Below are 15,476 nucleotides of genomic sequence, written 5' to 3'. Positions count from 1 at the left end.
CTAATGCATATATATAATATTATAATTTTAAATCTATCTGAATCCTTTTTTATTACTGAGTAACTTAAACATCTCTGTCAAAATTACAGTAAAATTAATAAGCTGACAAAGTATCATTCTTTTTCAATTACAAGTTTAAGCAGGAGGTCTGAATATTTATAATACTTCCCACTTATTCCCCTTTTTTTGTGAGAAAAATCCCAATTATATTCTAAACTATGCAATACCAAACCAAATAGTCCCATCAAAGGAACCAGTTTTAAATCTGCAGGCACAAGTCTAGATCACCAAATTTTAGTCTAAGTAAGTTTCACTTACTACACAGAAGTAATCAGCTAGAAGTCCGATGAGAGAGTGCAAGGCCAGGAGTTTAGAGGAACCATCAAAATGCAGTTGCAAGGTTACAGAGTCACTGATATCTCTAGGCCTGTTTGCCCCAAGTCAAATCACTGCTGCTCACCACTTAGCCCCACCTCCAAGTATCCAAGAATGGCTGTGGAATTTTGATTGACACTCCAGTGCAACAGTGAAGCTTCTAAACCAAGTAAACCTGGCTTCCAGCTTTTGCTAACCTGTCCGGTGTAAAAGTGAATCGCTCTTTAAATATGAGAGAGAAGGAAGAGAGAAAGAAAGAAAAAATAGAGAGGGAGAAAGAGAGAGAAGAAAGAAAGAAAGAGAGAAAATTACTCCATGTTATTTAAAAAAACAGAGGCGCAAATCCCTCTCTAGGGAAACATTCCACTTAACTTCACTAAACATCCTCACAGCAGTCCCTTGACAGCATCCTGTGTCTTAGCAATACACAGGACATTGTAATCAAAACACTTTAAAAATACCTTTTTATTGATTCTCTGTGAGTTTCACATCATGTTCCCTAGTCCTCCTCGTTTTCCGATCCCCTCATATCCATCCTTTCCCTTTATAGCCTGTCCCTCAAATAACACATGAACACACACCACCACCACCACCACCACCACCACTACCACCACCACCACCACCAACAACAACAACAAAAGCATAGAAAACATCTCATGGAAGCTGTAGTATGTCAGGGTGTCCTACAGTAAATCTCTGTCCACACATCTTCACTTGCAAATAAATGTCCATTGCACTGTCCTACTTTGTGATCTCTCTCTGCCTCTGGGACAGCATCAGTATTAGGACTTGCTCAGGATTCCTCCTTAATATCCTGTTGTTGCCCTGTGTCATAGAGATCCTGCAGCTTCGGAACAACACGACTGTCTCCTTAAGTGTATGATATCCGTTCACAGATAGTATAGATTTGGGGGTGGGCCAATTTAGAGCCCAGGATCTGGTCTGAGATGGTAGCTGAGCTGGTCAGTCCACTGGCTTTCCCTTATTCTCACCACCAGGGAGAGCTGTCCAGCACTGCTCTGACCAGGCATAATTGAAGACCAGGCCTGGCTACAATGCTCAGGTCCTGGGACAGGGAAGGGGGTTGGCAAAAGTGACTGACCATCCACTGACTTTCAAGCAAGTGGCCCTGAACATCTCAAGCCATATTTATTTACGTAACTACAATCCTGCCTGCCTGTCCACTGATTTCATTGGTTATTTTACTGAAAAAAATCCTGACATCGCCATTATAAAACTATCATTTCAAAATGCCCCCATTAATTTCCTTCCTCCTTTCTCACTACTGCAGAGATACTCAATCCACTCCTGATCTTATTTTGCACTAAAAAGCACAATTTCAGAAAGACAAAAATACATGTCCAGCTAGGCATATCCTGTAGACATGAGCCCATACCCAGCTGGTAACAAACGTAGTTATACAGTTAAAAAAGGTGAGAGACATATTAAATATTTGTGGGTATAAGTCTGGTTACCAAATAGCTCCCCTCTGTCAAAATGCTTTTTAAAATTATACCCAGAGACATGATCACTATACGAAGTTACCTTCCCTGATATACACCTATCAATTTCTGATACCATCTTTCCAAGAATCATTTTTAAGTCTTTGTCTCCATTGATCAGACAGAGCTTCCCCATTTTAAATCTCTTGATCAGACACAGTTTCCTTAAAACAGTTATGCAAGTAGGAATGACTGCTCTCCAGAAATACCACTGGGTTAATCAGCATGACTGTAGCTGCTTCTCTAGGGACATGATTGCACATCCCACCATACCCTGGATTAATGGTCACATCTGGAGGATTGATAGATGTAGAGAAAGAAGAGCAGGGTTTTCCCCTTCGAAAGTGTTTTGAGAAAAACAGAATCATGCACAGGGCTTTCAGCCTGTATGATCCTACCCTTGCCTGTGACTAACAAAGTGAACTAAATGTGGCTCTGACTATAGAGAGTATAGCAAGAGCAAGGGCAACCTGTAGCACCCAAGACCTAGATAATAATCATAGAGGCTGCCAAATCTGTGACTGCCCCTTGCTAATTGAGAAGGGGTCCCCATAGGCCTTGCTACAATAGAGTACCAACAGTGCAGCACTCATATGATTTTCTCTGAGGATGCTACATGCCCATCTGTGGTAGTCTGAACATGCTTGGAATGATTAGAAAATATGGCCTTGTTGGAGTAGGTGTGGCTTCTTGAAGGAAGTGTGTTACTGTGGGTAGGCACTGCGATCCGATCCTCCTCCTAACCACATGGGAGCCAGTCCTCCCTTAGTGGCCTTCAGAGAAAAATATCAAACTCCCATCCCTTTCTGTATCACTCCTGCCTGGATTTTCCTATCTTTCCACCCTGGTGATATTGAACTCAACCTCTGATCCTGTAAGTTACTTCAGTTAAGTGTTGTCCTTTTAAGGGTTGCCTTGGTCATAGTGTCTGTTCACAGCAGTTAAACCCTAAGATACCACCACAATATCCCCATCCCTTTTTTATTTTTTAATTGAAGATATTAGACATTATAAAATACAACATGGAGACCTGAACTTACTTGCTGAAGGATGACTGAGAAAAAAAAAAAAAAACAAAAACAAAAATAAGAAACAGACAAACAGCAGTTCCTAGATAACCAAGAAAAGACCAGAAATCCTATTAGAAACATAAGACTGGATAGAATTAGGTACAAGGACAGCTATAAAGGAACATCAGAGACTGTTGCAATCTGTTCACAAAGCATATGAATATTTAAATCAATCTTAGAGTTATTTTATGTGCATCAATAATATAAGTCTGAACTTGGTCTCAAGTATAATCTAAACCATATAAGACAAGGGAGTCATGAAAATTGATTTATAATTAGTCTGAGAGACAGCTATAAGTCTAACCTTAATATATTTAGTCTGACTTCCCATATACAATATAGCTTTCTGTAAAACATTATTTCTATCTGACATACCTTCATCAATTCTTTCCTGTTTAAAAAGGGCAATGAAACCATTTTTCGAAAGTGTGTTAAAAATGTTCTGCGGTAAGGAATGCTGAACCAAGGCTGTGTTAGAAGCAGTAACAGAGTTTCTTAAGGTCTGTGAATTGTTTCTTGGTATTCAGAGCTTTTTGGTACTAGTATTCACTTATCAGTGAGAACATAACATGTGTGTTCTTTTGTGACTGGGTTATCTCACTCAGGATGATAGCCTCCAGCTCCATCCATTTGCCTAGGAATTTCAGAATGTGAATGCCTCAATCCTTCTTAGAAGAGAGAAAAAAACACCCAGGAGAGAAAACACAGGGACAAATAAAGGAGCAGGGATTGAAGAAAAAATCCAGAGACTGCCTCATCTTGGGATCCACTTCATAGGCAGCAACCAAATGCAGGTACTATTTATGAAGCCAGGGATTGCTTACTGGCAGGAGGCTGATATGGATGCTTCCTCAGAGCCTCTGCCAGATTCATACAGATACAGTTGAGGATACTTGCAGGTAACCCTCTGACTAAGCATGGGGATCCCACTGAGGGAGCTGGATAAAAGACTGAAGGAGCAGAAAAAGTTTTTAACCCCATGGGAAGAACAACATTATCAACCAACCAAATCTCCCAGAACTCCTAAGGACTAAAACAACCATTAAGCACACATGGAGAGACCCATGGCTCTAGTTGTATATATAGCAGAGGATAGCAGTATGTAGCATCAATGGGAGAAGAGGCCTTTGGTCCAGTGAAGGTGTGTTTTCCCAGTGTAGGGGAAAACCAGGGAGCTGAGGTAGGAAAGGGGGCTTGGAAGAAGGAGAACCTTCATGGAAGGAAGTGGAAGGAGGGGGCATGGGAAGGGGAAGAAAGGGGACAACATTTGAAATGTAAACATCCAATAAATATTTTTAAAAAGCAGTAACAGAAGCTGTCATAGAAATCCACCTTGCAATTCCAACATAAGGGTAGCAATAGAGCACATGAACTGAGAGAGCTACAGTTTCCATTGCATAAACTCCAGAATCATCATGGAGACAAGTCTACAGGCAAAAGAATCTAAGGAGGTTGTTTAACAATCAAAAAAACATGCCAGAAGGAAATGTCTGATTAGTGCAATTGGTTATAACACAATTAACACAAGAGTCATCATAAAAGGAATTTTTCGCTAATAGTAGAACACTGAGCAAACTTTCAGTCAAAATACCAAGAGAAAAATTAACATAGACTTAAAGGACAGAGTAAAAGGATCAACTTGGCAAAGGGCATTTCATGACAACATACTTGGTTGCAGCAAATGTTTATATAAATATCTCTGGAGGACAGGATGGTCGGATGGTTTAGCTGGAAAAGTAGGTGGCACCCATCCAGTAGAAAACCAATAACTAATTGGAGAGAGCCTTTTAAGTATATCATTCTTCCAGGAAAGCAGACATTATTGACATTTAAATAATTCCTATAATCATGAGCATGACTAGGAACAGAGCAATTATATATGTTGTCTGGAGATTCTTTAACCATACAAGTTACTGCTTTACTAGAAATCACTCAGGATTACCACTGTGGTTGGCCACTTCTTGCATCAGCTACAGCCCAACTGTGATTAAATTGTTCAACTGGCAAACAGCTGGGCAAGGAACTGACCCAGTTCATCCTTACTGGATGTAAGGGCCCCAGGAGAAATCTCATCAGAAGGAGAAAGAAAGCTTCTAGTCCAGGGGTATCTGTTACCATCTGGTCCTCCTTTAGGAAAATCAATAAAGTTCTATAATTAAGAGAAATACAACCACACTGAAGAGAAAGACTACAGTGGCAAAACAGTTGGGTAAGCCATTAGCATATCCAGTGTAATTTAGAATATCATATGTCTTATGAGTAAAGAATGTATCACCATCCCCCCCACTCCATCATCTTAGGGTCCTTTACCATAAATCTAGCGTTCTTATAATCCCAAGTGGTAGGATGGAATAATGGCAGCTCAGGAACATATATTCAGAATTGACCCCACTCCTCACAGAAACAAAAAAAAAAAAAGAAAGGAAAACCTGAACAGCAAACAAAACAATCACAGCTGTAAACAAAGACTGTTAGGCGAAGTCTTGGCTTGTGAGGTGAAGGCTTTGATCTGACCCTAAGTGAGCAGAGCAGTGTTCTGGGTCAGAACGGTCAGATGCCTCAAGCTTTCCCACCATTATCTCTTCCTCTGGGGTCAGTGGAAGATGTTTAGGTGGACAGGGATGGTTCCCCAATAGCGGGCGTTTGTGTCTCCAGTGCAGCCAGGGCAGCAGTGGAACAAGGTGTCTTGCCATAAAGATGTCTTGTCACCAAGAACTCAAACTCCATCAAGAACTCAGACAGGAATATCAGCATCTGGGGTAAACTATCCAGACCCTTTCAAATGAAGGAAAATGAGTCAGTTCCATTTGCCAAAGGTCACTGGACTGAGGATTCTGGGGATTTAACCCCATAGGTACAGGATGTAAAGACGCATGGCAAGTGGAACAGTCTCTACTGATAGCATGTGCTGCATTGTGGGGACTGTGAAACTGAAGAGGAAGAGCGGAAGCACTTTGATGGTGCAAAGCATAATTTTTATGATGTTCTTGCATTGAGCAAACAGTGGGGCAAGTAAGTAAACCTGCTAAAGCATTTCCCTCATGGAAAGGACCAGGAAGCTAAGAACAAGCACACATGTGTTTGTTCAATGAGAAATGGAAAAGACTGTGAATGAACTGTAGCTTGAAGCTGTAGTAAAAGTTACAGAAATCTGTTTAGCAAAAAGCGAATAGGCAGTTTCAAGGTGAGAAAACAAGATACCAGGAGTCTGCATACAGGTTAAAAGTATGCTCTGAGAGGCAATCAAGTACTGCAAGAACCGCTGTAAGCTCTACCCTCTGAGTCAAAGTCTCTGTGAAAACAGAATGTGGCTTACCATTAATGATATATGTTGGTGCGCCTTTACAGGAATCATCTGTTAAATACCAAGGTTGCATGAGGAGGTACAGGAAAGACATGGCCAACAGGAGGGAATATAAAAGAATGTCTATGGACAAATTGCAAAAGAAGAGATAGAAGCAAATAATGTTTATAAATATCTGTGAAACTCAAAGTAGAAATCTGCCAATTATCAGATCCTGAAAGCAATATAGTTAGTTCCTCAGTAGTATACAGTATTATAATCTCTAAAACATCCTGATCAAAAAAAAAATTCTTGCTTTTATAGCAGCCTTTTAATATTACTGTGGCCAACCAATCAGGTATGATGCTATAACCTTCTAGGAATACACAGGTAAATGAAGCTATTCCTAAGGACCTACTTGTTATAAGCAGCCAGCAGATATACGGTGAAATAAAGAGCAAAAGCCAGGACTTAGTATAATCAATTCTTGTCACTTTTTTCTGAGGCAAAAGCTTGTTCTACTATCCTTAGATCCTCTTCAGCTCCAGCAGTAAGTGTCCTTGAATATCTATGCTCTGGACCACCCCGAAGTACATAAAACAGAGACCTAAGTTTAGAAGTGGATAATTTCAAATACAGTCTGAGTCAATTAATATCACCCAATTGAAATTTAATGGCTGTAAGTTGCCTATTGAGATCTGTGAAGACTGAGAGGTGTCAAAGCCATTCTCTATCCTTCTTCCTAAATAAAAATATTCGGTCTTGTTTGTTTGGCATTTATGATTTGTTTGGTTTGGTTTTTAGTGGGAGAGAAACACTAAGCCCAAAAATTTATCAAATGCTACTATGAGACATTAGAACACCTTTTGTATGAAGTAACAGCCAGGGTGAGAGATTACGATATACTACCATCAACAATTGGTATGTTCCAAGGACTATTTAAACACTAAATATGGCCTGTCTTAAGTTGTTTCTCTACCAATTGAGAGGCTGCCTGCAATTTTTCCTGTGTAAGGAGCCATAAGCAACAGCAGTCTAGGTTAAACCTGAAAATCCTACTGTTCTCAGGGGACTTTTAAATTTATCATTTGGTCTCTCTGTGCTCCTGCTAGCTCTCCTGAGAGGAGGCCAATCTAGATCATGATATAGAGATGCCTCTTCCTCTAAATCAAAGGCATCTCTGTGATCCAGAGTTTCATTCCATTTCCCTCTTCCTCCTCCTATTCCTCTTCTTCCTCCTCTTCCTCCTCCTCCTCCTCTGTCTCTTCCTCCCCTGGGTTTTCTTTGAGATGGTAGAGTTTAGTAAAAGGATGGAAGGAGAAAGGGACCCTTCAAAGTATTGTTAAGGACTTTTTTTGGTAACTCTGTAAAATTCAGGAAGCAAGGAGGTATCCTCCTTAGCATGAGTCATAGATGTGAGGACAAACACCCATAATTCGAAAGTATGAATGGGGACTTCTTCACTATCATGTTCTGAGAACCACGCCCTAAAACTAACTCCTTCTCTCTTCTAGTTCCAGGTGCAAGGCTCAGGTCCTGAAACAGGAAAGGGGTGTTGGATCAAACAAAGACAATGACCACCTGTTGACTTTCAAACAAGTGGTCCTGAATAGCTCAGGCCATTTTTACTTATACAATGACAATCCTGCTCAACTGAGCTGTGACATCTTTGGTTATTTTATTAAAAGAAAGCTTAGTATTGGCATTATAAAAGCTCTATCATTATAAAAAGCCCTCAATAGATATCCTTTCCCCTTTCAAATCCTCACTGAGTCAATCACCCCAAAATTTACTTTGTACTATAAAACACAATTTCAACACACCAAAAATAAATGTTGAGCTAGTTATGTCGTATAAACATGAGCCCATATCCAGCTATCAGCAAATGCATTTACACAGTTATAAAAGGTGAGAGACTGATTAAACATTTGTGGGTATATGTCCTATCATCAAATAGAACCTTTTTGTTGTACACTTTTTTAATTGCAGAGACATACTCACTATATCAAGCAACCTTTCCTGATACACACCTATCAATTTCTGACACCATCTTTCCAAGAACCATTTTTGTCTTGTTTGTTTGTTTGTTTTGCATTAGACACTCTGTATTTACATTTGAGATGCTATCCATTTAACCTGCCATGTCCCAATCCCCTCCCCTTCCATTTGCCTTCACAAAGGTACACTGCCTCAGGGACTATGCTAGAGTCACATAGATACAGCTGAACATGCTTGCAGCTAACCATCAGTCTGAACTTGGGGGTCCCAGTGAGGTTGCTAAAGAACGGACTTAAGGAGCTGAAAGGGATTGCAACCTCATGGGAAGATAACAACATTATCAACCAACAAAATTCCCCAAAACTCCCAAGAACTATTTTTAAATATATTGATCACACATAGCTTCCCTATTTTCTAAGTCTCTGTTAATCAGACATAGCTTCTCCATTTTATGTCTCTGGATCAGACATAGCTTCTGAATTTTGTTTCCATTGGTCAGATATATTTTCCACAGAACAATTATACAAGCTGGACACATTGTTTTTTACAGTTGCCCCAGGCTTACACAATGTGAATGTAGTTGTATCTTAAGGGACATGATTACATGTCCCAAACAGCCAGAAGCCCAAAGGGTCATATCTGGAGCATCGATTGAAGCAGAAAGAGGAGACAAGAGTTTTATCGCTAGAATCAGTTTTAAGTAAAACATAGTATCATCCACAGGGCTTTCAGCCTGCATGGTCCCAGCCTTGCCCATGACCAACAAAATGGAACTAAATATTCCTAGAAGTATAGACAGCATAGTAAAAGCAAGGTGAGCTTGTAGCACATGTGATAGAGGTAATGAGCATAGTAGGACGGAATTTTCATGGGCCTTGAAACAGTAGAGTCCAAACAGTGAGGCACTCCTATGTTCTTCCCTGTAGATGCTGCATAGCCACCCCCATGGCCACCCACTATTGCCATCTGCAATGTCAGCTCTCCTGTCCTCATGTCCTCCGGGCAATCCATCTGCACCCATGTCCCCAGAGTCACCTCCACTGTACTACCCAGTGGACGGCTCCCTGCTCTCACGTGCTCATCTGGCTCATTCACACCTTCACTATCATGGGTCTACTGTGTTGCTCAGAATAGGGGTGTGGCCCTCTCTTCTAAATGTACAGCTAGTGATGTGCCAGGACTAGGTTTCTCATCACCCCAGGCCTACTATCCCTCATCTGCAGGTGGCAAAGTGGGAGAAGAAGGGGTGGATATAACCCCTGTACCCTTGCCACATCCCAGGAGAAGAGTGGATAGTGGCCAAGAACTTTCTTGTGTTCTTACCCTCTCCCTCCATTCAGGGCCAACACTAAAGTACTGCCAGACAAGGGGCAGGGTCCACTCTCCCGAGTGCAGTTGTAGAGAAACAGAAATGGCTTACCTGTTCTCATGACCTCTTAGACTTAGGGCCAGTTTTGCCAATTGCAACAGGGGGTGAGGGGTAAGGGGGTAGAAGGTCATTCATCACCCCAGTACACAGGCCACCTCATGACAGACAAGTGGCCAGGCCAACCCCTTCTTGTGCTGTGAGGTCAGTTCTCCCACACTCATGTTTTTAGCCTGATTCACTCACACCCCTGCTGCCAGGTCCAGCTCCATTGTACTGACTGAGCAAGGTACAGATCTCAATCTGCTCTCCAAAGTGCTGCCAACAGTGAAAGACTGGGCTAGATCTACAGAGTGCTTCATCTATGAGGGGTGGGATCAGTAATGCACAGCTCTTTGACATCCAGATGGTCTCCTAACCTGGAAATTCCCCATGTTCTCTAGTAGTAATATAAGCCAAGAACATTGACGGTGCTCTGTGTGTGTGTGTCTGTGTTGTGTGTGTGTGTGTGTGTGTGTGTGTGTGTGTGTGTGAGTGTGTGTGAGTGTCTGTATTCTCAAAGCCAACCTACACAGTGACACTCTTTCTCCAACAAGGCCACACCCAATCCAATAAGGCCACACCTTCTAATAATACCCTCCCATAGACCAAGGTTTCTATGGGGGCCAAAGCTGTTCAAAATACTACAATTATCTTCAAGGATAGTATTGTTTTTGAGAATAGTACTGCAGAAAGTCAAGCAAAACTACCAAGCTCACAATTAAAACAATTTCTATCTTCTTTTGTCATATATGCCACTATGGATAATAATATATATATATATGCTTATATATGTGTGTGTGTTACATCAAATAATATATTCTATATATAAATATGTATATAATATATATAATATATGCATATATATGTAATAAATATGTACGTATATGCACATATACACATATATACATTACACATACATACACACATATATACATACTTACACATATACACACATACATATATACATACATATATACACATATACACATATATACACATACACATATACACACATACATATATAAACATATACACTTATACACATATACATTTATACATATATACGTACATACACATATACATATACTTATGTATATGAAACATAAACACACTCTAAAGTTCATTATAATATATATAACATGCTAACCATGCTAAATAGTATATTTATGTGCTATAATTTAGTATGTTAGTATAATATGCTAATGTGTTAAATAAGACTAAGTATTCGTGACTTTTCCTGATAATTTAAGGATATAAATCTCCAAGGAACACTATTGGCAATATCCTTCCTCATGAGTTAATTTGCTGTGTGAGTGCTTTGTGCTTAGAATACTGCCACACAGAAGAAATCAGATTTCTACTGCAAATTGTTCTGTAATAAGTATCACAGTTCCCCATGAGGCCCAGAAGTGACCAGTCTGATCCCATGAAGACTACATTATCCTCATCTCAGAGAATTTACTCTAGAGCTGGTTAACTAGCATTTAATAATTCATAACTTTGTTACCTTTATCACTTCACAAGATTGATATCATGATATGGACTATAAGATTTTTACTGAAGAAAGTAATGATTTGAAAGTTTTATTAATTTAAAAAGAACTATTAAAAAACTCTGCCATCACATATCAGGGTTTGAAAAAAAAGCAGAGTTCTCAAAAGCCTGACTGTGGCTACACATGTGGTCTAGTCACTGATTTTATAGCAGTCATGACTGAGATCAGAAGGTCAGTTACTTATAGTTAGCACTTTAAGCACATGCCTTGGGCACACTGCCCTTTATTGAACTGCTAACACAGCCTAGCCAATGGACTGATAGCTTCTGTGAAAACTTGCTTTGCTTACAAAGTTTCCAGCAGCTCAATTTTAAGAGATACATTTTATGGTTAGGAGACTTTGTACCAGAAGATTTGTTGGAGTTTGGGGGCCAAGGGATAAGCTCCATACCTTGTGTTCTTGCTTAGCAAGCATCAAAGTTTGAGCTTGACACTTAGCATGGCATAGCATGTGCATGGTGCTGCATGACTGTAGTTCTTGCTCCATCCGTGGAGATGGAAGCAAGGTAATCAGACCAGAAGTTCAAGGTAATTATATAGTGATGTAAACTAAAGAACATGAACTAATAAAGTATATGAAATGTCTTGATTGTCAAAATCTACATCTGTACAGATGTAAACACTTGGTACTCTAGTCCATAGCCATTCTCATTTATTCTACTTGTGATGCATTTCTCCACCCATTGTCCTCATACTACTGGAGGTGAAAAAGCTGTAGGAAATCACATATGATCTTGATCATTTGAGCAAGGAGGTTCCAGAGGTTCGAGAATCAAAAACAAACAAAACAACCCCCCCAAAAGAAACAAAACAGCAAAACCAAAAGAAACAAACAAAACAGCAAAACCAAAAGAAACAAACAAAACAAAACAAAACAAAAAGCAGCCAAAATAAATCAAATCAAAACAAAACCAAAAAATAAAAAACTTGGAAGTGATTTAATGACCTGAAAGTTCACAGAGAATGCATGCAGCCTTGCTCCTATGTTGGTTTGTTTCCCTCTTGTTCTCTCTTTTGTCATCTTCTTTCTAAGTTTTTGCCCCAAGCTTTGATAAAGAATTGCTCTCATATTTTTTGTCATTTATCATTGGGTTTTGATGATATTCACATATATACCTAATTCACACCTTTGGGGTTATTTACATTGCTTTGGGGTTTCTGTGCATTGCCAATTGTACTCTGTTGCTACAAGAACCCAATTAGCTTAAAAGTTCTCATTTCAGTGGGGTTTAATAATTTTAATTGCAAAGTTCTTCTAAATATTTGAAACTAATCTGCTTCAATTGTACTAATAGAATGTTTTAGGACAATTCTCACTATTATCATTCATAGATGGCAACAAACTTTTCTTTCGTCATTCACTTATAAGGAACTAGTCTTTCTTGGTTATTTCTATATCCTGGTCCAGAGTATCAAAAAGTAAATAAACTGTTTAAGTTTGAACATAAAGAGAAACTGTCATGAAGTACACAAGGAGTGTGCTAACAGAAGGCTGACTGAAGGAAAACATTGGAATAGAAGCAGTCACCAAGCAGTCACCAAGGGGAAATGTTCAGTAGAGAGAAAACATGGCAGAGAACAGGAGAGCTTGGCTCTTTCTCATATGAGTCAGAGGTCACCCAGTTGTCACCTGCTATGGCAGAGGAGGAATAAAGAGGGAGGGCATTTCACCATCCCTAGAGAGATTTAGAAACCACTTACAGAAGTTCCTAAGGAGGAACATGTGTTTTGTGACTTCAGAATAAATGAGAAGCTGGTCACTCAATTCAGGCACTGTTAGAAATAACATGTGTAGTTCACTCTAGAATTTAAAATGAAATAGTATCAAGTTGCTAAACATGCTAAATTCTTATGAAATATCTTGTCTCAAAATTTATAAGGCTAAATAGCAAATACATTGAAGGCATCTAAAAGGCTTTTATTTTGATATTCCTCAATATATTGAATCTTAAAAAAACCCATTTGAATATAGAAAAAAGGGAATATATGTTGCTTTGTTATGGGAACATAGTAACTTGAATTTGAAATGATGAGTCTGAGATTAAAGAGACATATAAATATTGAAGCACCTTTATTATTTTTTTTAAATTAAAATGTTATAAACTAAAAGTATCTATATGGCAGCTTTCTTGGATAATACAAGGTTTAAAAAGATCTTAGCATAATTTTACTTGACTCACTGTAAATAAAACCAGTGAATAGTAAGGTTTTGGGAAGCTGACACTCATGGTTAGGCCTAAGGACACAGACAAAAAAAGAAACAAAACCAAATATGGATAAATAATAAATAAGACAGAAAATAAGTGTTATATTAGTATTAAAAGCCATTAAATTCCAGCAAGAAACATTTTATGAATATCTACAATCACAAAAGAAAAAATGTTGATATAAAACTCTCTATTCTCCTGTGTTTCACCCAGTCAACTCCTAATTTGAGGAGAGCCTATATTCTCAGTCTGTTTGATCATAGTTTTCTAAAAGTTGCAACATAAACTCCTGTGGATCATTTTATTTCTTTCTATCAATAACTTCTTTTTTAGTGACCACAGTTTAGTCATTTCAAAGTTATCCAGATGTACCACATGGACGAGGCTCTTCTGGTATCAACCATCCATAGTTTATAGTAACATTCCCAGAAATCAGGCTAGCCTGGGCAGCGTGAGGGCAGGAACACTTTTCCATGTGGAAACTGCTCCCTGGCCTTTGTCCCCAGTTTGTCCTGGAGGCTCTTCTATTTCTCAACCTAGTTAGGCAATAAGACACAGCAGGTGGCTTACTCCATCATTTAAGGGATACTGATTATCCCAACACAAAGACTGAGCAGATTTACCTTGAGTTTAATTAAGCTTTTGCCAATGGCCAAATATTTAGATATCTGACTATATTTTCAGAAAAAGACAACTAGGGAAAGAACATTGTAAACAAAATCATACATTCTACCTAGATGCTTTATAGCCTTTCCAGAGGCTGAGTAATATCAAGGCACTTGTCCTGTTAGGAAAGTCTCTTTGCACATACATAGACAGAATCCAATTAGAAAGAGGGTGGCACAATTGTGTATTGTATAGACTGACATTTCCAACAATTGCATCAGACTCATGCCTCTATGCCTAGCTTGCAAAACTGTAATAATCTTTTCAGAAATACCTTTGATAAGAGACCTACGTTATGATATATTATACTAATAATTAGTCAGAAAAGTGTTTTCCCCTTGTGAAGGAGCATTCCAGAAACAGATGCATTGTATAAAGTAATCTTGCCATCAATGCTTGAAGGTAGTACTGTTTTCCAAATCAATCAAGCAAAAGTGTTACTTTGAGGCTGGGAAATTTCCAAATGTTTTAGTAGAGTTGAATGACACATGAAATGCTTGCCGCTCAGTTCTGACAGTTTCTCTATATCACAGTGTTACCAAAGACTGTCAACATGGAACAATGCAGAAAGACATGTACAGTGAAACAGTGTTATACATGATAGGAAATAGTAAGCTTACTTAAGGTGGGAAAATATAATTCTGTCTAAACTGAAGTCATTTTTGTGTGACTTAATACATTTTCAAATCTTTGCATTTATACCTTCCAAAACATTAAACTTCTCTAAAGGAAATAATTGATATGTTTTAAGATTTTGAAATCAGATAGAAATTCAAAAGAGGAATTAATACACGTTTGCATGACTCAGAGAAACAGAATGTTCCTCCTGGCAAGAGGCATGTGGAACAGTAAGTTTACTTAGACCAAAGGGGAGCTTCAGTGGATGCAGAACATGCCCTCATTGTCATTGGCAGGACAGAACTGTCACAAGAAGTGTTTGTGAAGGCAAATGTCATTTAAACAAAATGCAACTTCAGAGCAACAACTCAGGTCCGTAACACGATGAAATTATATTCTACATTCTGTTTTACCTGATATCTCCATTCTGTGTCATTCAGGATCATTTATATTATCATCAATATGATTCTTTAAAATACTGACAGGTCTAGTCATTTTATTTTGAAAACTCAAGCTTATTTTTTCATCAAGTTTTGCATTTTTAAGCATATGAATATAGGACATGCATTTTCTAAATTTAGTACTAAGGTATCCCTTTGTCCTCATGGTGGGCCCTTTGTAGATGGTAACCATCTTTTCCTTGATTCAATTATATAATCTTTCCAAGGCATTGACCATAATTTTAAGATCAAAAAATTCTATGACTTGGCATCTAGCCAAAATGCCTGTACTCTTTACCCAGGCAATGATACTTCAATATTTTGTACTGTTTGAGAAATACTTCTGCTCTAAGA

General features: G+C 38.7%; 1 protein-coding gene across 5 annotated transcripts in view; it reads right to left on the bottom strand.

The window, feature by feature from the left end:
* The window catches only part of CD36 (CD36 molecule (CD36 blood group)), a 91,076-nt gene that overhangs the window by 52,746 nt on the left and 22,854 nt on the right, over positions 1-15,476 (bottom strand). Inside the window, exon 1 of one of the 5 annotated variants that reach the window (XM_080936561.1) lies at positions 319-437. The exons of 3 other annotated variants lie outside the window; for them this stretch is intronic. The gene's annotated coding sequence lies outside the window, so the exon portion shown is untranslated. Of the gene's footprint in view, positions 1-318; positions 438-15,476 lie in introns of those variants that run through there. One more of the 5 variants, XM_080936560.1, reaches the window with a different exon arrangement.

Source organism: Micromys minutus, assembly GCF_963924665.1.
Source record: "Micromys minutus genome assembly, chromosome: 23".
In the NCBI taxonomy this organism is placed as follows: Eukaryota; Metazoa; Chordata; class Mammalia; order Rodentia; family Muridae; genus Micromys; species Micromys minutus.
This window is presented reverse-complemented; position numbering and strand designations above follow the sequence as displayed.